At 47.6% G+C, this 23,300-nt stretch overlaps 1 protein-coding gene across 4 annotated transcripts in view; it reads right to left on the reverse strand.

Annotated features, from left to right (window-relative positions):
* CCDC120 (coiled-coil domain containing 120) overlaps positions 1-19,778 on the reverse strand; it is a 40,321-nt gene extending 20,543 nt beyond the window's left edge. For all 4 annotated transcript variants that reach the window (XM_033173472.1, XM_033173470.1, XM_033173471.1 and 1 more), the window contains exon 1: positions 19,653-19,778. The gene's annotated coding sequence lies outside the window, so the exon portion shown is untranslated. The remainder of the gene's footprint in view (positions 1-19,652) is intronic.
* Between the last annotated feature and the right edge of the window lie 3,522 nt (positions 19,779-23,300).

Consider the following 23,300-nt stretch of genomic DNA (forward strand, 5'->3'; position numbering starts at 1 on the left):
ATGCTGGCCACATGACCCGGAAGCTGTCTGTGGACAAACGCCGGCTCCCTTGGCCTATAGAGCGAGATGAGCGCCGCAACCCCAGAGTCGGACACGACTGGACCTGATGGTCAGGGGTCCCTTTACCTTTACCTAACACACAGTGTTATAACACACACATTAATGGATGTAGAAGCCAAGTAATAACCCTCTTCCCCAAACCCTTAAACACACACACACACACACACACACACACACACACACCATAGCGGTCAACTTTTCCCTTTTCTTGCGAGGAATCCTATTCGGAATAAGGGAATTTCCCTTAAAAAAAGAGAAAAGTTGACAGCTATGACACACACACAGCACCCCCACTGCCCAACCCTAGCCATTGTTTAGCTCACACTGTGTAAAATCTGAGTTCACAGATTAGTTCTGAAGACTGATTTAATGTCTGCATTCAGAGATGCTCCTGCAACAATTGCATTGAGGAATAATTCCTGGAGGGGGAAAAGTTCCTGATTTTCATCAGCTTACACCTCCAAATGAGGTGGTTGTAGCTCTGGCTGGTTTGTAGCTTCCTGCATGCTGTTGTGCTACCCATTTGTATTCAAGGAGGAAACTTGGGAGGTGAGAGCCCTTTAACATATTTTGCAGGATGAATCAACAGGTAGAATTCTGGACTGGACCATTTCAGACCAGAGGTGGGGGGATGTATTGTGTTCTCCCAGATGAACAAGAAGCTTTAACGCTGCATTTAGTTTTTGCTTGTGGTTTGCAACATCTGATGTGCCTTTATGTGGCAGTAGTAATGTACGGAAGTGAGAGCTGGACCATAAAGAAGGCTGATTGGCGAAGAAATGATGCTTTTGAATTATGGTGCTGGAGGAGACTCCTGAGAGTCCCACGGACTGCAAGAAGATCAAACCTATCCATTCTGAAGGAAAGCAGCCCTGAGTTCTCACTGGAAGGACAGATCCTGAAGCTGAGGCTCCAATACTTTGGCCACCTCATGAGAAGAGAAGACTCCCTAGAAAAGACCCTGATGTTGGGAAAGATGGAGGGCACAAGGAGAAGGGGACGACAGAGGATGAGATGGTTGGACAGTGTTCTCGAAGCTACCAACATGAGTCTGACCAAACTGCGGGAGGCAGCGGAAGACAGGAGTGCCTGGCGTGCTCTGGTCCAGGGGGTCACGAAGAGTCGGACATGACTAAACAACAACAAGGGTAGAGGTTCCACACTAGCTTTCTCCCTGTTTCAGTTACAGGTGGGTAGCCGTGTTGGTCTGCCATAGTCAAAACAAAATCGAAAATTCTTTCTAGTAGCACCTTAGAGACCAACTGAGTTTGTTCCTGGTATGAGCTTTCGTGTGCATGCACACTTCTTCAGATACACTGAAACAGAAGTCACCAGATCCTTAAATATAGTGGGGGAGTGGGGAGGGGTATTACTCAGAAGGGTGGTGGGAATGGGTGATAGGCTGATAAGTGTGGAAAACCTGTTGACGACTCTAAACGGCTGCAATTAGTCTTGCAGGGAAAGGCAAGGGGTGAGATGGCTAAAGATGGCTTTGTTATGTATACAGTGGTGCCCCGCTAGACGAAAATAATTCGTCCCGCGAAAATTTTCGTCTAGCGGGGTTTTCGTCTTGCGGAGCGGCAATGGGAGCCGCGCTCCGCAAAACAAAAAAAAAAAAAAGACGAAATTTTTTCGTCTTGCGAGGCAGCCCCATAGACTTTTTCGTCTAGCGGGGCAGCCTCCCGCTAGACGAATGCTTTCGTCTAGCGAGTTTTTCGTCTAGCGAAGCATTCGTCTAGCGGGGTACCACTCTAATGAGATAAGAATCTTATCTCATTATACATAACAAAGCCATCTTTAGCCATCTCACCCCTTGCCTTTCCCTGCAAGACTAATTGCAGCCGTTTAGAGTCGTCAACAGGTTTTCCACACTTATCAGCCTATCACCCATTCCCACCACCCTTCTGAGTAATACCCCTCCCCACTCCCCCACTATATTTAAGGATCTGGTGACTTCTGTTTCAGTGTATCTGAAGAAGTGTGCATGCACACGAAAGCTCATACCAGGAACAAACTCAGTTGGTCTCTAAGGTGCTACTAGAAAGAATTTTCGATTTTGTTTTTTCTCCCTGTTGTGCTGCTTGCTTGCAGCGTAGATTCATTTATATACCCAGGGAATTATGCTTAAAATGCCACCCTCACGGTGATGCAATCCAATATACCTATTTATCAAGTTATCATCCTGCCTTTCCTCCAAGCAGTTCATGAGTCCTGCTCTCCCTCCACCCTCCACCTTCTTTTCTATCCTCACAACAGCCCTGTAAGGTAGGTTAGAAGAAGAAGAGTTTGGATTTGATATCCCGCTTTTCACTACCTGAAGGAGTCTCAAAGCGGCTCACATTCTCCTTTCCCTTCCTCCCCCACAACAAACACTCTGTGAGGTGAGCGGGGCTGAGAGACTTCAGAGAAGTGTGACTAGCCCAAGGTCACCCAGCAGCTGCATGTGGAGGAGTGGAGACACGAACCCGGTTCCCCAGATTACGAGTCTACCGCTCTTAACCACTGCTGCTTGGGACTTCTTTTTGCTGCCTGCAGGAACCAGGCCATGTACACAGATTATAAATTGATACCATACACGTGGCATCAGCATATAGGAGAGGAATGTAGGAATCTGCCCTATACCAAATCAGACCATTGGCAACAGCCTCCCCCCCCCCCCGATTTCCCAGCCAAAGGTGGGATTTGAACTTGGTGCCTTGAGATAAAAGCCCCCCCTTCACCTTAGGACAAGCACCAATGCACCATAAATCAATGGGTAACCTAACAATAATTAATAATAATTTTATTATTATTTATTTATTTATTTTAAAAAACGTATTTTGCTTTAAACAAATACCAATACAGTCATACCTCGGGTCACGGCCACTTCAGGCTGCGTTTTTTCATGTTAAGAACACGGCAAACCCGGAAGTGTTTACCAGGTTTCGACCGCGCGCGCATGCGCAGAAGCGTTCTGCACGGTTCGCGCATGCGCAGAAGAGTTATGCGCGCTTCGCGCATGCGCAGAAGAGTTATGCGCGCTTCGCGCTTGCGCAGAAGCGCCACTCTGAATGCTGACTTTTCGGGGTGCGAATGGCACCCCGGAATGGATCGTGTCCGCAACCAGAGGTACCACTGTAAATATAGACAACTCAGATTACAAAAAAAAAGAAATCTTTAACGATAAATAACCAAGAATACATAAGATATTGGGGGGGGGGGGAATAAAAAGGAGAAACAGGAAAAAACACAAAAAACTAAAACAAACATAATTTTATTATTTATACCCTGCCCATCTGGCTGGGTTTCCCCAGCTACTCTGGGCGGCTTCGAGCACCTGTTAAAACATAACAAAACGTCAAACATGTTAACAGGCTTGTGAGATATGCCCATAATCTGCACCACCTTGTGAATCCAGACACCTTTTCATCCCACAAACCCTTGAGCACCCCCCCTCCCAGCTCAGTCCCCGCTCCCAGCCCCATCCCACCCCTCTGTCCCAGGGGGTGGTACAGCCCAGCTCTGGTACTGCTGCCCTGTGTTTGTCTTAGCCTGGGATGAGATCAGATTCCGCACATTCCTGGCTCCCTGCCCTGCAGGTAGAAGCAGAGAGCCTGAGCCAAAGGGCCCCACAGCTTCCCCAGAGTGACCGCCCATAATCTCTCTCTTCAGCTTCGCGCTCCATCTAGTGGTTGTCTGACCCCTTTCACAAAAGACCTGCCATTTATTTCAAAAGAACTGGTATAACAAGGGACATATGGTTGGTGTTGTTCCTGCCGCATTCTCACAACAGCAGATTGTTGCGCAGCAAAGTGTGTTACCGAGAGAGGGAGGGAGGGAGAAAGAGAGTTTCGGCCATGATCACTGCAGATGGTGACAGCAGTCACGAAATTAGAAGATGCCTGCTTCTTGGGAGAAAAGCAATGACAAACCTAGACAGCATCTTAAAAAGCAAAGACATCACCTTGCCGACAAAGGTCCGTATAGTTAAAGCTATGGTTTTCCCAGTAGTAATGTACGGAAGTGAGAGCTGGACCATAAAGAAGGCTGACCGCCGAAGAATTGATGCTTTTGAATTATGGTGCTGGAGGAGACTCTTGAGAGTCCCATGGACTGCAAGAAGATCAAACCTATCCATTCTCAAAGAAATCAGCCCTGAGTGCTCACTAGAAAGACAGATCCTGAAGTTGAGGCTCCAGTACTTTGGCCACCTCATGAGAAGAGAAGACTCCCTAGAAAAGACCCTGATGTTGGGAAAGATGGAGGGCACAAGGAGAAGGGGACGACAGAGGATGAGATGGTTGCCAGTGTTCTCGAAGCTACTAACATGAGTTTGGCCAAACTGCAGGAGGCAGTGAAGGATAGGCGTGCCTGGCGTGCTCTGGTCCATGGGGTCACGAAGAGTCGGACATGACTGAACGACTGAACAACAACAACAACATCTCAGCCCAATCAAAACCACAGAATTCTTGAAAGAACCATCCTTCTGCCCATTTCCACCTTGCCACCTTCCCAGGGAAAATCAAGCTTTCAAGCTGACTCGAGTTAACAACACCATGGGCATAGTGTTATTTTTTTAATTAAAAAAATATTATTACTAATCATTTATCTAACACAACTCAAGGATTCAAAGAACTTCTTGTGCTCGGTAATTCTTACTAGGGCTGCGATGCAATTTTAGGAAGACGTATTGATCAATTAATCAGATAAATTTCAGCGCAAGCCTATCCTTTGGGCTCAGCTACCGGATATGGCTGTGAATGCCTTAAAGCATGTTATGAATGGTGCTGTTTTTAGCTCAGAAGCAACAGCTTGGGGAAGAGCTGCATCTCGGAGGCAGAACATCTGCCTTGCATGTAGAAATTCCCAAGCTATATTGCCAGGTAGGGCTGCATGAATACACCTGTAAGAGAGAAAACACGTCACACTTTTTAAGGCAGGAGGGAGTTCGATCTATCATCTAATTTCCCTTCAGCATCATGATCTGTTTCTCAGTTCTGATCCATTAGCAGCCTGCCCCCCCCAAATGGCCCACAGGATGCCCTGCCAAACTCCCTGCAATATTTTGCAACACACTGCCCTCGTCTCCAGTAACTAGCTTGATCTCTCCAGGACCTGCGACAAACCCCCTACTCTCTGTGGCTGAAGCTTCTGGGATGAGGAGGGGAGAAGAACTTGGGAATTAAAATCTTTGTGTGTGGCTGGGTGACATGCTGGGCGGGGGGATGGGGCTGGCTGGTCTGAAAAGTACACAGAATTGAGCAGAAAGTAAGTAAATTATTTGGTTTTTTTATGAAATCCATTTCTTGGAACGTGCATGGATATATAGCTTTTATTTCTTTTCAAAATAATAAATCTTTTGGAGTTGTAAAAATCTAAGACCTTTCTGAAGTATTGAATATTATACAAACAAGTACAGGCTAGGATCTTAAGCAACTTTAACTTGACAAGCAAGCTTGTACATTGATTTTGGCTTTAAAAAGTGTAATAATAGAATATTAATTTAATTTTTTTTAAAAAGGTACTTCTGGATATGGGACACCAGGGATAAGTTAGATAGAAAACCTCTGTGGCCCGTGCTGCACTGCACATTTCACATGCTGGCACATTGCTATTGTGAAAGAATGCAGGGGAACAGAGAATCAGAAACCATGTATTCCCACAGGTCACTCCCCAATCCCAAAGAACAGAACATTGCTTCCAGTCTGATGCCAATATTTTTACAGCCAAGAACAGCACAGGACGGGCAGGTCTGCTAATGTCTGGTTCTGGAACTCAGGTCTTTGATATCCTCTTCTTTAGCACGGGCTGCAAATAACGCCTTTCTTAGGAGGTGTTGTGTATTGATTCAAGGGTTATCATATCTGTATTACTATTGTCTGTATTCACATTAGGGGAAAGTAACTGCCTTCCTGTTCCAGAAGGAACAGCTACTATTGCTTCATTCAAGTTGCTGCATTTGGATCCTTAGTCTTATTGGTTCCCACCAAAAGGCAGCTTTGTGACTGCTTGAGATTGTTCCCTCCAAAATGTATCCTTTCTAGCCAGTCTTCTGTCCCTATAAATGTAGCTTCCCTCTCCTCAGTTCCCCAGTCTTGTTTGCCTGAATAAAGAGTGTTACGTGAAGAAGCCGTCTCCTGCCTGCTATGTCAGAAAGCTGAAATCACTTGCTGAATCGCTTTCCCCATGCTACGACAGGAACAACCAAAGTTTTTGATGTGGCAAGCAAGCTTTTGACTTACACTGAACACTTCTTCAGGCCGGATGCTAAACAGAACATTTGTGTCAGGGGTGAGAGAGAGATATGCCACTGCTTTGCTCTGAAGACATGCGCTCTGGAGGGGAGAGGAAAGTGCACACAACACGGGAAATCCCAAGACAGAGTAAAAATCGCGGTGTTTCCAGTGGTACCTTGGTTCTCAAACTTAATCCATTCTGGAAGTCCGTTCGGAAAACCAAAGCATTCCAAAACCAAGGCACTCTTTTCCCATGGAAAGTAATGCAAAATGGATTAATCCGTTCCAGACTTTCAAAAACAACCCCTAAAACAGCCATTTAACATGAATTTTACTATCTAATGAGACCATTGATCCATAAAATGAAAGCAGTAAACAATGTACAGTGGAACTTCAGGTTACGGCGGGAATCCATTCCGGAGGCCCCGCCGCAACCAGAATACGCCACAACCCAAAGTGTTGCGTCTGTGTGCGCGGTGCGATTTAGCACTTCTGCGTGTGTGCAAACCTGGAAGTAACCTGTTCCGGTACATCCGGGTTTGCGCCGGTCCCAAGCCGAGGGTGATGTAAACCGAAGGCAATGTAACCCGAGGCTCCACTGATGCCACAGTCACACAATCAATCAATCAATCAGTAGGTGAACTAGGTTACACACAGTCAGAAAAAGAAGAAAAAAAAGAGCCGCAAAAACGCAAAATAAATAGCAAAAACAGACAGACCTCAGCGTAACACTCAAAATGGAGCGTGCTCAGCTTCTGAAAAAAGTTCGCAAATCGGAACACTTCCTGGTTTGCAGTGTTTGGGTTCCAAGTTGTTTGAGTACCACTGTAGTCAAGGGTGGTGCTGAAGCTCATATGCCACTCGCATACGGAAAGACAGAGCAACTGAATTCACAAAGGGGACATGGCCTGAACCAGGGGTAGGCAACCTAAGGCCCGCAAGCCGGATGCAGCCCAATCGCCTTCTCAATCCAGCCCGCGGACGGTCCGGGAATCAGAGTGTTTTTACATGAGTAGAATGTGTCCTTTTATTTAAAATGCATCTCTGGGTTATTTGTGGGGCCTGCCTGGTGTTTTTATATGAGTAGAATGTGTCCTTTTATTTAAAATGCATCTCTGGGTTATTTGTGGGGCATAGGAATTTGTTCATTTCCCCCCCCCCAAAAAAAATATAGTCTGGCCCCACACATGGTCTGAGGGACGGTGACCCCTGGCCTTAACACACACGCTGTTCCCAATCCATCACCCCCAGTCTGCAATGAACCCACCACTCAAAGTTCTGAAGGCAAGGGTTCGAATCCTGCTCTGCTCCTGACAGTCACCACTGGAGCACAACACATGTATGGGAAACAAAGAGGAGCCCACGCAACTCCCCGCCCACATAGCTCCCTGGGCAGGAGGTCTGCGGAGAGCCCCCACAGCCCTCCTGGCAGAAGGGTTCACAACCCACCCAGGAAGAAAAATACTCTTTTGACAGGCAGCCAGGACATAAAACAAGGACAGACACACCCCAACAGCTGCCTCCTACTGTGCCTCGCTATACAGAGGGGTTGCAAAACAGGAGATGGGAGCCTGAGCCCCATCAGGGCAAAGGGAGGAAGCAGACCCCCCCCCGCCTGTCGTGGGTGGGACTATCGTTATAGGGACATAGGAAAAGGGTTTCTACTGAGGCTATGTGCACATTCTTGGTAGAAGGGGCATTTCCCTCCTCCTTCCCACATTGAAATTAGCTTTTTTTACGCTGCTGTTCACATCAAAGAGGCGGTGGAGAGGCCTTCGCCCAATGCTCATTACCCGATGCGTTTCCCTGCGCCAAATTCACTGAAGCTGTCCTCTGCGCATGGACAGTGGCTGCTTGAAATGCACACCCTCACGGCCAACGCCCTGCGCACTTGGCATCAAACACCAGCGGCGAGAGCGCGTGCTGGAGCCAGAGGAAGCGGTAATGTGTGTACCCAGCCTGAGTCAGGCTGTTGGTCCATCTAGCTCAGCATTGTCCACACTGGCTGGCAGCAGCTCTCCCAAGATTTCAGGCAGGGGGTTGGATTTAAGAAGTTATTCCTGATCACTTGTGTTGGTGGTGTGCCTTGTGCTAACCCAGGTCTATAACTGGTATTTTGAGGCTGAGAGTCATAGAATCAGAGTTGGAAGAGACCACAAGGGCCATCCAGTCCAACCCCCTGCCAAGCAGGAAACACCATCAAAGCATTCCTGACAGATGGTTGTCAAGCCTCCGCTTAAAGACCTCCAAAGAAGGAGACTCCACCACACTCCTTGGCAGCAAATTCCACTGTCCAACAGCTCTCACTGCCAGGAAGTTCTTCCTAATGTTTAGGTGGAATCTTCTTTCTTGTAGTTTGAATCCATTGCCCCGTGTCCGCTTCTCTGGAGCAGCAGAAAACAACCTTTCTCCCTCCTCTATATGACATCCTTTTATATACGGTATTTGAACATGGCTATCATATCACCCCTTAACCTTCTTCTCCAGGCTAAACATACCCAGCTCCCTAAGCCGTTCCTCATAAGGCATCGTTTCCATGTGAAGAATCTTGTTTGGAAATACAAAACCAGCAATTATTCACCGGAAGCCTGTGCTGTTTTCCTCCGTACCTGCAACCACCAAAAACAGACCCTCTGCAAGTGAGTGTGGGTTTTTTTTTTGGGGGGGGGATGTTGAAAGAGGAAATGGTACTTATGACACAGCAGTGCCCCCTAGTGATTGTCTTATTTCTTGCAGCAAAAAGTGCCTATGGATCAGGTCTTTTGGGCCCTGATCTATATATAACGTTGTCCGCCCTGCTAACCTATTCCTTGTACTCATCTCCAGCCTATCAGAAATATTCCCAGCAGAAGTCAGAACAGCAAACCCAGCACCTATTTAGCTTTCCCACACACACAAATCTCTACCGATAACAGAAATAGACAAGCCTCAATATGCATTCTGTAATGGTCATTTTGTCGCATTTGTGGCTTGTTATTGCTGACTCCCCCTTCATGGATCACTGCCTTGTCGTGGCGAAGGGGCTTGAATTACTCAGGGAAGCTATGGACAGGTCAAGATGGACAGGTCATAGTGGAGAGTTTGGACCAAACGTGATCCACGTGGAGGAGGAACTGGCAAGCCACTCCAGTATCCCTGCCAAGAAAACTCCATGGACAAAGACAACAGGCATATAAAAGTTATGACGCTGGAAGATGAGCCCCTCAGGTCGGAAGGCGTCCAACATGCTACTGGAAGACATCACCTTGCCGACAAAGGTCCGTATAGTTAAAGCTATGGTTTTCCCAGTAGTAATGTACGGAAGTGAGAACTGGACCATAAAGAAGGCTGATCGCCGAAGAATTGATGCTTTTGAATTATGGTGCTGTAGGAGACTCTTCAGAGTCCCATGGACTGCAAGAAGATCAAATTTATCCCTCCTTAAAGAAATCAGCCCTGAGTGCTCACTAGAAGGACAGATCCTGAAGTTGAGGCTCCAGTACTTTGGCCACCTCATGAGAAGAGAAGACTACCTAGAAAAGACCCTGATGTTGGGAAAGATGGAGGGCACAAGGAGAAGGGGACGACAGAGGATGAGATGGTTGGACAGTGTTCTCGAAGCTACTAACATGAGTTTGGCCAAACTGCGAGAGGCAGTGAAGGATAGGCGTGCCTGGCGTGCTCTGGTCCATGGGGTCACGAAGAGTCGGACACGACTGAACAACAACAACAATTGCTGACTCTCCTTTCCACCCTTTCTCCCCATTCACTTATTTATTTATTTCCCTTATGTCCTGGTTTTCGGGTGCAAAAATGGCTCCAAAAGCTTAAAATCACTATTTTTGGGGTGGTCTCCCCCAAAAAGCTCAATAATTTTCCTAAAATGAATTTTACTTTTTGAAATATGGAAACCCTACCCTTATTGCCTCTTCCGCCGTCAAACTGTAAGGTTTCTGGAACCAGACTTTTTCGTTTGTATCGAAACTCTGTGAATCACTGTGTACATTGATGGGACTATATTAAAAGGAGAATCTTAATATTTATAATATACAGCTGCCCACCCTCTCTGCTGTCGACATAACGCTGACTCCCTTATCCAGAGAGTTCATTAAAGCAAAGCAATAAATAGAAAAAAGGCCGCCTTGCGTGTTTTGTGTTTTCCTTTTAACGTGGAATCACAATGGCAGGGGTCACTCCTACCTCCACCCTTCTCTTTCTTACTTTGCATGACGGGTGGAAAAGAAACAAATGAAATCAGTTCAGCTCTGGAGTTATTTAGGTTCTTTTTTTCCTTTTTCTTTCCCCAAGCCGGAAAAGGAATCATGTGAAATAAACCTTTCCTGGCGAATTCTCTCCCCAGTGCACTTGCAGTGCTTGGGGTTTCCTGCCACAGGAAACTTGATTTGCTGGCTGCAGGCAAGCGAACAAAGCTCTCCCGGATCCTCCCACGCCGGCTCTCCCTCCTTTGGTCAATAACGGGAACCAACAGCATCTGCAACCCTTCCCTAACTCTCCAACTGGAGAGGCACTGCACCCGGTGAGGGATTGCCATCATAAATCGCCAGCTCCTACCCTCAGAGGAGGCTGCATCAAGGATAAGCAGCTTCCAGAACCCGCCATCTCTCTCCACCTTCTCCGGAAAATGCAGAGTGCCATCGTGAATGCAGGCCCTCCAGCGGTTCCCTCCCTGCGAGAAGTGAGGTTGCAGGGAACCAGGCAGAGGGCCTTCTTGGTAGTGGCACCCTCCCTGTGGAACACCCTCCCATCAGATGTCAAGAAACAAAATAGAAAATTCTTTCCAGTAGCACCTTAGAGACCAACTGAGTTTGTTCTTGGTATGAGCTTTCGTGTGCATGCACACTTCTTCAGATACACTGAAACAGAAGGCAGCCCTGTTTAGGGAAGTTTTTAATGACTGATGTTTTAATGTATTTTTAATCTTTTGTTGGAAGCCGCCCAGAGTGGCTGGGGAAACCCAGCCAGATGGGTGGGGAATGAATGAATGAATGAATGAATGAATAAATGAATAAATATATTATTATTAATTATTATTATTATTATTATTATTATTATTATTATTATTATTATTATTATTATTATTATTATTATGTTCGATCACTGGGCTACAGTGTTGGGGCTCCTGGGAAGGCCCAGGTTCCAGATTCAAATCAATGCTTGATCTGGGAGTCCTTCCAGGCTGCTGCTGATTCCATCCCATGTTGTTTGCGGCACCCAAGCGACCTCTCCAGGGTGCAAGCCTGGGCAGCGTGTATGGAAGACCCTCTTCTTGGCCTCTCTGATGTGGTCCAAAGGAAAGCAGAGCAAGAGGTTTGCACCAGCTTGGCTGCCAGAAGGAGGCGCACAAGGCACCATCCAACTGCCTTAGGGACTCCACTCCGGATTTGTGTAGGGTTCACTCCTTAGCCTTTCTTTCTCCCGAAGATGTCCCACAAGGCAGCGGGTATGGACTGTCCCTCGGAGTTTACTCCCAAAGCTTTTCTCACGAATGAGAACAGCTGCAAGGCAGTGAAGGCTTTCCTTCTCCTAGATGGGCTACCTTCCCAGGTTGACGAGCCCCATGAGAGCCAGTGTGGTGTAGGGGTTAAGAGCGGTAGACTCGTAATCTGGTGAACCGGGTTCGCATCTCCGCTCCTCCACATGCAGCTGCTGGGTGACCTTGGGCTAGTCACACTTCTTTGAAGTCTCTCAGCCCCACTCACCTCACAGAGTGTTTGTTGTGGGGGAGGAAGGGAAAGGAGAATGTGAGCCGCTTTGAGCCTCCTTCGGGTAGTGATAAAGCGGGATATCAAATCCAAACTCTTCTTCTTCAGTGTGGAATATTTGAGAAACATCAAACTACAGTCGCGTAGCTTGCAACCTGCTATTCGGTCTGCTTTGGCCTCAGACAGTGACAACCAGATTACTACCTGCCTGACTCAAACGTGGTTGTGCCTATGGACTGCCAGGAATCACATCCATCTTTACACATGCTACTTTTTCTCCTGGGAGAAATTCTTTCCAATGGCTGATGGCAAGGATGAAATCTGCTCTCCATTCTGAGATAATCGCAGTAGCAACCGACCATTGGAAGCTTGGATCCTTCATACATCCCTTTTGCTATTCCAGCCCATGTCAACAAATGTAATCAGGAGGTCTTTTGTCTAAATGCAAATGGACTCTGGGAAAGTGTGTGGATAATTAATTAGAAGGTCTGCAAGGTTATACCTCCTTGCAAGCAGGGAATGTAGGTAATTAAGACTTCGTGTTTCATCCATGGCTAAAGACATGTGTCCACAACAACACAGGAATTAGCTCCACTGACTATGTACTATGTTTGTAGTTAACCCCTCTGAACCAATTGTTGAGTAATTATACTTCATTATATGCTTTAAATAAAGTGCTCTGACCATCAGACATTCTGGTCCGCCACCAGTAACATTGTTAGTACTGCTGTTATTATTAATCACCATGATAATCTGATTTACCGTAATATGCATACACATTATAATTAGTGACTTTTCCACGCACACAAAATGCCCAGTGTGGTGTAGACACATCACTAAATGTATGGTCATCTCCCAGTAAACCAATGTTCACAATGTTCAATTACACCAGTATTATCTGGTCTTGTATTCATGGGCCAAAGAGAAGCAAACTGTTCGCTAGCAATATTTTAAAACAACTAGCTATTCAAAAGGTATTGCTATTCTGAAAGAACAGTAAAAACTGACTTGCCAATTTCCCCAGTATTCTGATCCCAACAACAACCAGCCCAACACAATTGGATGTTAGGGTTAGGGTTAGGGTTAGGGTTAGGGTTAGGGTTAGGGTTAGGGACGGCCCATCTTCGTTCTTTGGCTCCAGAATCTGGTACTTTGAACATGAAGACATGTTCCGCTGAAAGAAACATTATATTTTGCTGCCTATGTTTTGGATGATTGTGCCTGTTTGTTAATAAGAGAAGGCTGGTCTGAGCAACTGTATTTGTAGTGGAATGCAACAGTCATTAGTGCAGACTCTCCTTTAGGAACCCCCAGTGCTTTAAAAAAAATGTTTAGGGGTACTCTCATTTTGACTCCAGAAAATCACCATTTTATAGTTCAAGTAAGGAAAAATAAATACTGTAAATGGACAAAACTACAAAGATTCACAAAATGTTTAGGGGTATGCGTACCCCTGCATCCCATCCCCCCCAAAAAAGCACTGGGCGCCTGAGCTGAGCTGGGTGATGACAAGGCATAGGGCCTTCTCAGAAATGACGCCCCATTTCTATAACTCCCTCCCCAATCAGGATGCCAACCTTTGTATATTTTCAGTGCCAAGCAAATATATTTTTGTTCTCCGAGTCCTTTAAGGTGTGGGTTTTAAACTGCTTCGATCAGCTGCTTTTAATTTCTGGGTCTTGGTGGTGATTATTTGTGTTCAACTTCATATCGATTTTATTGCTATTTTGTTTTGCTAGAAACCACCCTGGGAACACTTTGCCGAAGGGCAATAAATGTACAAAACAAAGAAACCATAAAGAAAATAACGTCATGGTTATTGGATCCAACCACCGTCCCACAGAGGGCATATCAGGGAACACTGCAAATAATACTTGCAGTTTAGTTTTACTAAAATAAAACATACCTGCACATGGATATTGATCCAATAATTGCACTTTAATTGATGACGAAGCATTTTTTGTGCCAACACAAGGTTCACTGGCTCTCACATTCAGCCAGGATCAGGTGAAATGACTTCCAAAAGTGTCTAGAGGTCAAGGCTTCATGACAAGAAATGTGTTTTGGGGGCAGGAGGTGGGGGGGACGGACTGTGGAAATGAAACGAGGGTTGCCTAGGGTTGCCAGATCTCCTGAGGCTTAGATCAGCTGCGTATGCACCATAAATTTCTCCCCTCAAATAATTCTGAGAACTGTAGTTTATGCCTTGAAGTGCTGCAATGCTCAGCACCCATAACAAACTACAGTTCCCAGTATTCTTTGGGGAGAAAAATGTGTTTTAAAGGCATGGCGTGTACACAGACCCTGAGACTCAGTTGTGGCGGCTCATGAGGTCACAAGAGTAGGTTTGTTTTTATTTTTTGAAAAAATACCACCAGCCTCTCCTTTCTATCTGATCTCCCCTTTGAGAATACATGTTATTATGCCTGTCTTGCTATTTGCCTGTTGGTAATTCCCTCCCACAGAAAGAGAATTGCTGAGCCAGAAAGAAGGCGGGAGAGAGAGGGTTTTGCTCTAACTTCAGACTTGACGGAAAAGGCTGGCTATCCGGGCCTGGTGGAAAATTATGGTAGGTCCCCGTCACACCAGACCCTCCGAGTGTCCCTATTTCCCAGGGACAGTCCCTGATTAACAGAAGCCATCCCGGTTTCTGATTTGATCCCGGAATGTCCCAATTTTCCTTAAAGGTAAAAGTAAAGGGACCCCTGACCATTAGGTCCAGTCGCGAACGACTCTGGTGTTGCGGCGCTCATCTCGCTTTACTGGCCAAGGGAGCTGGCGTACAGCTTCCGGGTCATGTGGCCAGCATGACTAAGCCGCTTCTGGCAAATCCGAGCAGTGTACAGGAAGGCCGTTTACCTTCCCGCTGGAGTGGTACCTATTTATTTACTTGCACTTTGACTAGGTGGGCAGGAGCTGGGACCGAGCAACAGGAGCTCATCCTGTTGCGGGGATTCAAACCGCCGACCTTCTGATCGGCAAGCCCTAGGCTCTGTGGTTTAACACACAGCGCCACCCGCGTCCCATCAATTTTCCTTAGGAGTCCCTATTTTCATCGGAGAAATGTTGGAGGGTATGAAGTTATGCAACCCCTGAGCCAAGGAGCTTTGTAACTATACAACCTTTAGAAAACATCTGAAGGAAGTTTTTTTTAATGTTTAATGTTTTGTCATGTTTTTATATATGCCGGAAGCTTCCCAGAGTGGCTGGGAAAACCCAGGGATATAAATAATAAAATTATTATTGCTGGATTTTCTTCTGGGATTACTCAAGGGTACCTAGCACTGGCACCTTTTTTCCTAGACGCAAAGCACGGGTGATGGACGTCACTATTTTCATCAGAGAAATGTTGGAGGGTATGCTCCAGCCACCCTCCTATCATAAAGATGAGGCCCCATGGAGCTACCTGTCCTTTCCTACCCCGTGAACTGATTTCATTATTTTCCAACCAAGCCCTTCCAACTGGAGAGGGAGGAAACCCAGGAGACGAAAGAATCTGGGCCTCCATAAAGACCTAAGCGGAGAACATCTAGTCCTGAATTCTGCTCTCAAACGTGCTCAACCAGATGCCCACAGGCATCCTCCTTTAGTGGGTCTAGGTGATTTTGGCCGAGAGGGTGGAAGCCAGGATTTGGGGTCTGTTGGGGTGGGGTGGGGCGTGGGGATTAGACCACTAAGTGCTTTCTCTGGTTCCCACTCCTCCGTCTGCCTCCCACTCCTTCCTCTTCCATTGAAGTTGGAATTAGAAAGTTTGCAGGGGAAGAATCTGTCACCTGACTTTAAATCGGCTTAGAAAGGGGGGGAAACGGGGAGACCAGGGAGGGACTCCGGATGAATAATAATTTCTCCCTGCTCCTTCCCACTAATGCCCCTTCCCATCAGGAGACAAGGGGCCCCCTCAAAGCTCCCTGCCATGCATTTGGAGGGCTTAACTCTCTAAATCCTTTCATGCGCCGTCCGTCCGCACACAACGCAGCAGAAGTCTAGGGCGCTCTCTTCTCCCTGTTCTAATCCTCTACAACCAGGTCTCCTTTCCCTTCCCAGGGCCCAGATTCCTTTCTCCTGGATCCACCCTGAGGAAGGGAATGAAGGAATGTGGATCGTGAACATAAAGAGTCCAGCTCAAAAGGAAAGCACTCGGGGCGTGGAATGCACCACACACCGTGGAGACCTGGACTGCACCCTACATCAGGGCTTGTGAAAACCATTAGCCTCTGAGCTTCAAAGACACACACACACACACACACACACACACACACGGTTTTCACCCTGCTCTCCAGCCAAAAAAAGCTCCCACGGGTGCGTGCATACAGTCAACTAAAACAAAACCATTGTTTCCTTCTCAGTCTTGGCTGCATACGCACCACACATTAAAAACACATAACTTCCCCCCAAATAATACTGTGAACTGTAGTTTTTTGAGGGGGCTGGAAATTGTAGTTGGGGAGTAAACTCCTCTGAAATATGTTCTCCTCTCTCCTTTCCTACCCCCCCACCCCAAGCCGAAGCTTTCTTCACTGTATAATCAGTTTTTCCTGTTCCTGCACTTCCTGTTCCCCTTGGTTTTAGATGCTGCAGGCCAGTCTCTCTACAATTCCCACCCGGTGGACGCCAGTCCCAAACTTGCAACGCTTCCCTCCCAATGGTAACAACATCAGATAGTAGCTAGGCAATTCACAAAGTGCTTCCTTCCTCCCTGGCTTCCCTGGAGGAATGGAACAGCCCAGGAAGCGACACAGAAGCAGCTGATCTGCCTTGGACCAAATTTGTGTTCTCCCCACCCCACCCTGGCACATGCCGAAGTCCTTACCAATAACCCTTGGAGGTAGAAATCCTGGACTGGCCTGTGGGTCCTGATCCAAATTTGATCCAAGGTGCACACCTGGCGCACACATTCAAATCTAGGAGTTCTGGCTTGCTTCTCCTTTGATCCATCACTCTCTCAGTTCCCAGGCTTGGCCCCCAGCCGCTGGTTAAGTTATTAGATGATGTTTGCACCTGACCAAAGTGGGCTCAAGAAATGCCACAATAAATTTGTACCGCTTTGAGCTTCATGCCTCCTGAAGGAGCGTCTCCACCCGCATCGTTCTGCCCGGACACTGAGGTCCAGTGCCGTGGGCCTTCTGTCGGTTCCCTCGCTGCGAGAAGCCAAGTTACAGGGAACCAGGCAGGGCCTTCTCGGTAGTGGCACCTGCCCTGTGGAACACCCTCCCACCAGATGTCAAAGAGAAAACCAACTACCAGACTTTTAGGAGACATCTGAAGGCAGCCCTGTTTAGGGAAGCTTTTAATGTTTAACAGATTATTGTATTTTAACATTCTGTTGGAAGCCGCCCAGAGTGGCTGGGGAAACCCAGCCAGATGGGTGGGGTATAAATAATAAATTATTATTATTATTAAATCAAAATAAAATAAAAAATTCCTTCCAGTAGCACCTTAGAGACCACCTACGTTTGTTCTTAGTATGAGCTTTCGTGTGCATGCACACTTCTTCAGATATTATTATTGTTATCTTTGAGGGAGTAGATTAGCACATCTACCCCTCTGGTGTCTGCTTTCTAGTTACAGAAAAATCCTATTGATTCTTCCATCGGTTTTAGTGAGGGTGGGGGTGGGGGGGTGGGGGAGAAGAGTGGATGGGATTCACCACCAGCCCGGTAAATTAAACTAGGTCAGCCTGCCACAGAGCTGCTCCCAGTCTCCCTGCACTAGGCCAGCAATTGCTTTGCAATTGGGAACAGGACCTAGAAGTTCCAGCTTCCACCATGTACAGCCTTGGTCTTCCTAGACTGCATTTACTCCTGCTGTTTGTGTCGCTTCCAAACACAGGGGTCCCAATTCTCAGGCACCCCTCCACACACTGCTGAGCTTTTGACCCGCTGCCTCCGGCAGGCTTTGCCCCTGATCAGGTTGGGTCTCCTTTCATTCCGCTTTCTGCCCTGTTTCACTCATTCAATATTTAACCAAGTCCCTGTGGCTAATTCGCAGTGTGATATGAGATGGGGTGGGTGTGTTCCTGCCGCGATCGGTGTCAGCCCTGGTTACTACAGAGGGTGGTTTCGGTCTCGGTGCCAGGTTAATTCACAAGGGGATCGCATCTTCCCAAACAGCACCAAAGACCCAAACAAATGGGAAATGCAAGTTTGCCAGAGTGATGCAGCCACCTCTCTGGCTAAGGCTGAGCAACTGTGTTTTCAAGGGGTTTCTTTCTCCAAGACTGAAAGGCTTCTATTTCTGGGGTGGCTGCGGAGAGGAGCTGCTTATGCAGCGATCCTTCACCCAAACACTCAAGGTTCAGACACTTCTCCTGCACAGGGAGGGGTTATTGTGCCAGGAATGCACTAACCCACACCAAATCACAGCCATTTCCTGACTAGAGGAGGGGGAAAGGTTACAGTGTCCAACATACAGGTATCACTCAAATGTCATTTGTCCATCTAATAAGCTTTCTGCCCTCTGTTGACTCTCCAGAGGTGGGGAGAAATGCTCGCTTTTGCTGCATGCCCCCTACCAACATTACCATATATAGCAGCTGATAGTAAATCATACCCACCAACTCACACAGATTCTCCTGCGTAGGAGTGGGAAGTGGTCTAGACAGGCCTGCCAGGGTGTCCTATAAGGAGAGATTGGGGGGTTTTCTCTGCCACAACTCTGGGGGACTTGCTTGTGGAGAAAGGCAAAACGGTGCGCTCTACCAGATCTTGTTGTCTGCTGTCCTTATCCATCCCCACAGTTCCTACACCCGGGGCCGGGGCCACGGATCCCATCCCTGCCACAGATCTCGGTACTGGTGCTGGGCAAGCCCCTGTCTCTCCTCGCTAATTTACGACCTGTAAAATGGGAGCAATGCTGACCATTAAACGCTGCCAGAGAAACAAGGCACACGCATGCGGCTATCTGCCTTGAAACATAAGAAAGGGGTGGACTTTAAATCTAAATAAAGATGAGATTTCCCATCCCTTGTCCCCTGACGCCCCTACAGAACATGCACGACACAGGATCACAGCTAACGAATTCCTATGGAGCACAAAGTCTTCCCGTCCCAATTCTGCCCCCTTTGTGTTGTTTTCATCTCCCCCCACCCTCTTCCCAGCCCCAACACACTGGTGGAGGATTGGCCCACAGCCAAGGGCTCTCCCCATCTCCCCACAATATTGCACCTCGTACCCTGAAATTGATGGGTGAGCGGTTTTGCCACCCACCCCCTGTAAACTTTTAAGGTGGGTGGATAGGGAACTACAATAGAGACTCCAAATATATATATATTCACACACACACACACATATAATATGAGAGCCCCCCCCCTCCTCAATTGCCCATCTCCCCGAATGCTTACCATTTCCTAACCGACAATGTGGATTCCCTCTTGATCCGGGTTGGGCTTTTTCTTTTAGCCGTGTAAACAAGCCAGGTCTTGGGAAGGCGAAGGAAAGGTGTGTGTGTGCGTGTGTATGTGTGGCCGGGGTCTTCACTCCCAGCGCCGACCCCATCTCCAGCCGGCGAAGCCAGCTTTCTTCCACCCCATTGACAAGGGGGTCGGGTAATCTCCGTCCGGGGGGGGGGGAATTCACCCTTTCTGGGGTTCCGAACAGGCGGGCGAAATGGGGCGGGGGAGGCGAAGAACACCGCGGGCGGGAATGCGGGGGGGTGGGTGGTCTTATTGTTTGTTTACCTCCTCGCGTCCGGCCCCTGGCGGGTCATCCTTCTTTCCCGGTGGCGCGTGCGCGCGTCTCCCACTTTCACACAAACACAGACACGCAGAGGCCGGCTGTCGTGCAGGATGGCTGTTGGCTGCACACCCCGATGTATACTCTGTGTGTGTGTGTGTGTGTGTGCGCGCGCGTGTGCGCGCCTTATTCTCCTGCTGTCTGCTTTAACCCTTCGGGCGCTGGAGACACAGATCTGAACATCCCTGCTGCGTGTACCGTGTTTCTCCTAAAATAAGACACCGTCTTATATTTTTTTTTGCTCAACAAAACACAGTATGGCTTATTTTCAGGGGATGTCTTATTTTAACCGCGTCGCATCGGTACGCTGCAAAGCCACGCCTCTCCAGGCTGTTTTAATGGGAGGTACCACGTCACTATGGCTTATTTTCGGGGTATGGCTTATTTTTGGGGAACGGCTTATATTTCGCAAATGCATAGAAATCCTGCTATGGCTTATTTTATGGCCATGTCTTATTTTAGGAGAAACAGGGTATGTATGTGTGTGTGTGTGACTGGGAAAGGGGGCGGGCGGGTCCTCCTCTTTGGAAGCCACTCCACGCCCTCTTAATCCTGGAAGACCCTGCCGTTTATAATCCCATTTTCAGATGTGTGTTTGGGGTGTTGAGAGAGAGAAGACGTAGGTTGCGCTTAGCAGGTGAGGAGGGAAAAGGGGTCTCTCTCTGTACAGTATATGCATATGTTTTGAGTTGACTTTGCTGGCCATTGGCATTTAAAACAAAGGACAAGAGCCAGCCGACATCAAGTACTCCTCTTCATCCCGATCCTACACAATTTTTTTACCTGCAAGTAAATCATTGATTTACTGATTGGTCCGTAGATCTGAGAGACCACCCGCTTTCCAAACCTGTCTCAGTGGATTGATGTCACTCAATCTCGCCTTTTTCCATCCGAAAAATGGGAATGGAATGGAGTAATAAGCTATACTAAACAGTGTGCTTCAACTTGAGCCCCAGAAGCTGCTTTGAATACTGGACGGGGGAGAGAAGGGGTTAAAATGGCAATAGTGCATCTGAACATGTGCAGAATGCTTAGGGATCCGCTGATAAATTGGGGCTTCAGAATCGACAGTTGTTTGCTTGCAGTCAGGCTTGAAGAAGCTCGACTTTAAAAAAAGAAAATAATAGAAATGAAACCACCACTGTTTGTTGTGTGAATGAAAGTGACTTTGCACTTTCAATGTGATAATGAGGAACAGTCAGGCAAGGGTGAATGACAAAGACACATTTGCACACAACACAGTTGCCGACTGTGACAACTGACAACTGCTGGCTTATTGCTACAATTATACACACACTATGAAAATTAATTTTGGCCTGGTTGACACACATGCAGGCTCATCACTCGATGCACGAAATCCAAAGACTATCTGCATGTGTGAGTGGTCCGTCACAAATATAACACCGGAGACAGTTTCATGTTATCTCACTACACATGCAATAGTGTTAGTTATGTCAGATCATGCATTCATTTGCCAGTCACCAAAGTCTGGTTCCCACATGTGTGTGCAGCACCTCACTAGATCTACTTCAGTGCTGTAGAAACTAACCAGGCCTGTCCTGACTCCACTGAACTGTATGTGACGCGCTCGAAACACACAGTATGAAAATGCACAGCACATGGCCAGGCGTACTGCTCAGAAGTAAGTGTTATTTAGTTTGGTGAAATTAGTCTGGGTATGGGACTGCGGCTAAAGTAGTAGAATGACAGGTACCATAGGTTCAAATGAGAAAGATGCAGCTGTGTCTTCTCCCTGACCCACCAAACGCTCACTCTGCACCATAATAAAGGCAGAATGTGGGAAGAATAAGGCAGGGAAGGGTGCAAAGGCATGATTGACAGCTGGAACATGGTGGGCAGTGGGCATGGCAGACCGGAAGAGGTTTGGCAGGCCCTCTAAAAAGCCCTGGGAGGCAGGATTAGGCCTGGGCACCAAATGTTCCACCCTGCTACTATAGAAACCTAGAGGAATGGGTAGATAATAGGAAGACAGAAGGATAACTGACAGGTGGAATCCATAGTTGCAAAATAGAAGCAGAGAAGAGAGTAATGAAAAGACAGTAAGTATATACATATACAATATGTATATCCTTAAGTGGATATGCGGACAAACGTCGGCTCCCTCGGCCAGTAAAGCGAGATGAGCGCTGCAACCCCAGAGTTGTTCGCAACTGAACTTAACTGTCCGGGGTCCTTTACCTTTACCTTTACACTACACCATGGGTCATAGCTGTCAACTTTTTCCTTTTTTTAAGGGAAATTCCCTTATTCCGAATAGGATTCCTCGCAAGAAAAGGGAAAAGTTGACAGCTATGCCATGGGTAGGCAAACTAAGGCCCAGATCCGGCCCAATTGCCTTATAAATCCAGCCCGTGGACGGTCCAGGAATCAGCATGTTTTTACATGAGTAGAATGTGTGCTTTTATTTAAAATGCATCTCTGGGTTATTTGTGGGGCATAGGAATTCGTTCATTTCTCTCCCCCCCCCCCAATATAGTCCGGCCCCCCACAAGGTCTGAGAGACAGTGGGCCGGCCCCCTGCTGAAAAAGGTTTGCTGATCCCTGATACCTTTAAAGCACATTTGAAGCACATTCTTTTCCCTCAAATAATTCTGGGCGTTGTAGTTTGTTAAGGGTTGCTGGGAACTGTAACTCTGTGAGGGGTAAACTTCAGGGTTGGGGGGTGGGAATGCTTCTAACACCTGCTTTAACGTGACAGTGTGTTCAGACCCTGATAAAGCGTGCCTAGCCCAAGATTAATTTTACACCGGGGATTTGAAACCAGGTCTGTTCTTTGCACCACCCTGCATGCAGAAACGTAGCCGTGCAGGACTCGAGAGAGAGAGAGAGGAAGGAAGCACCGAGAGAGTGTTAGTTAATCCCAGCAAAACTGGCATTTAGCAGCCAGCAGTTCGCACAGCTTTGTGTACCAGGCATATGCGCGCCCCAAACAGACACAGTCTGTTCCTCGCCATCTCCGTCAGTTCCCGCTGCCTCCCTAACACCCGGGGAAACACCCGGGGAGGAAAGAGGGCTTTGCAGACACAGCTGCCAAGGAATGACACCGGCTGCTGCTGGGGATGATGGTGGGGTGTGTGTTAGCAGCAATGCAGGAAGGGTACCGTTTGCCCTTCCGCCAGCGCTGCCAAGGGGCGACCCCTGTCTGCGGATCGCCGCCGCGAAGCGCTGCTCGCTCCAACAGCTGAGCTGCAACAGAGGCCCGGGCAGCTGCTGCAAATCGCCCCATCATTTCCTCGCCTGCATGTTAGGTGGGCTGGAGAGAGCAGGAATCCGGCAGCTTGGAAACCGCAGGTCGTGGCGACAGCGCCCCCTTCTGACTCTGCCTGCAGCCGCAGGCGCGTTCCCTGCGCCCACTTTCGGGGGGGGGGGGGAGCTCTTGATGAAATGTGACTGGTGAAATTTAATAGAAAATTCTTTCCAGTAGCACCTTAGAGACCAACTGAGTTTGTTCTTGGTATGAGCTTTCGTGTGCATGCACAGTGTGCATGCACACGAAAGCTCATACCAAGAACAAACTCAGTTGGTCTCTAAGGTGCTACTGGAAAGAATTTTCTATATTTTGTTTCGACTAT

This window comes from Lacerta agilis, chromosome 16 (assembly GCF_009819535.1).
Source record: "Lacerta agilis isolate rLacAgi1 chromosome 16, rLacAgi1.pri, whole genome shotgun sequence".
Lineage (NCBI taxonomy): Eukaryota > Metazoa > Chordata > Lepidosauria > Squamata > Lacertidae > Lacerta > Lacerta agilis.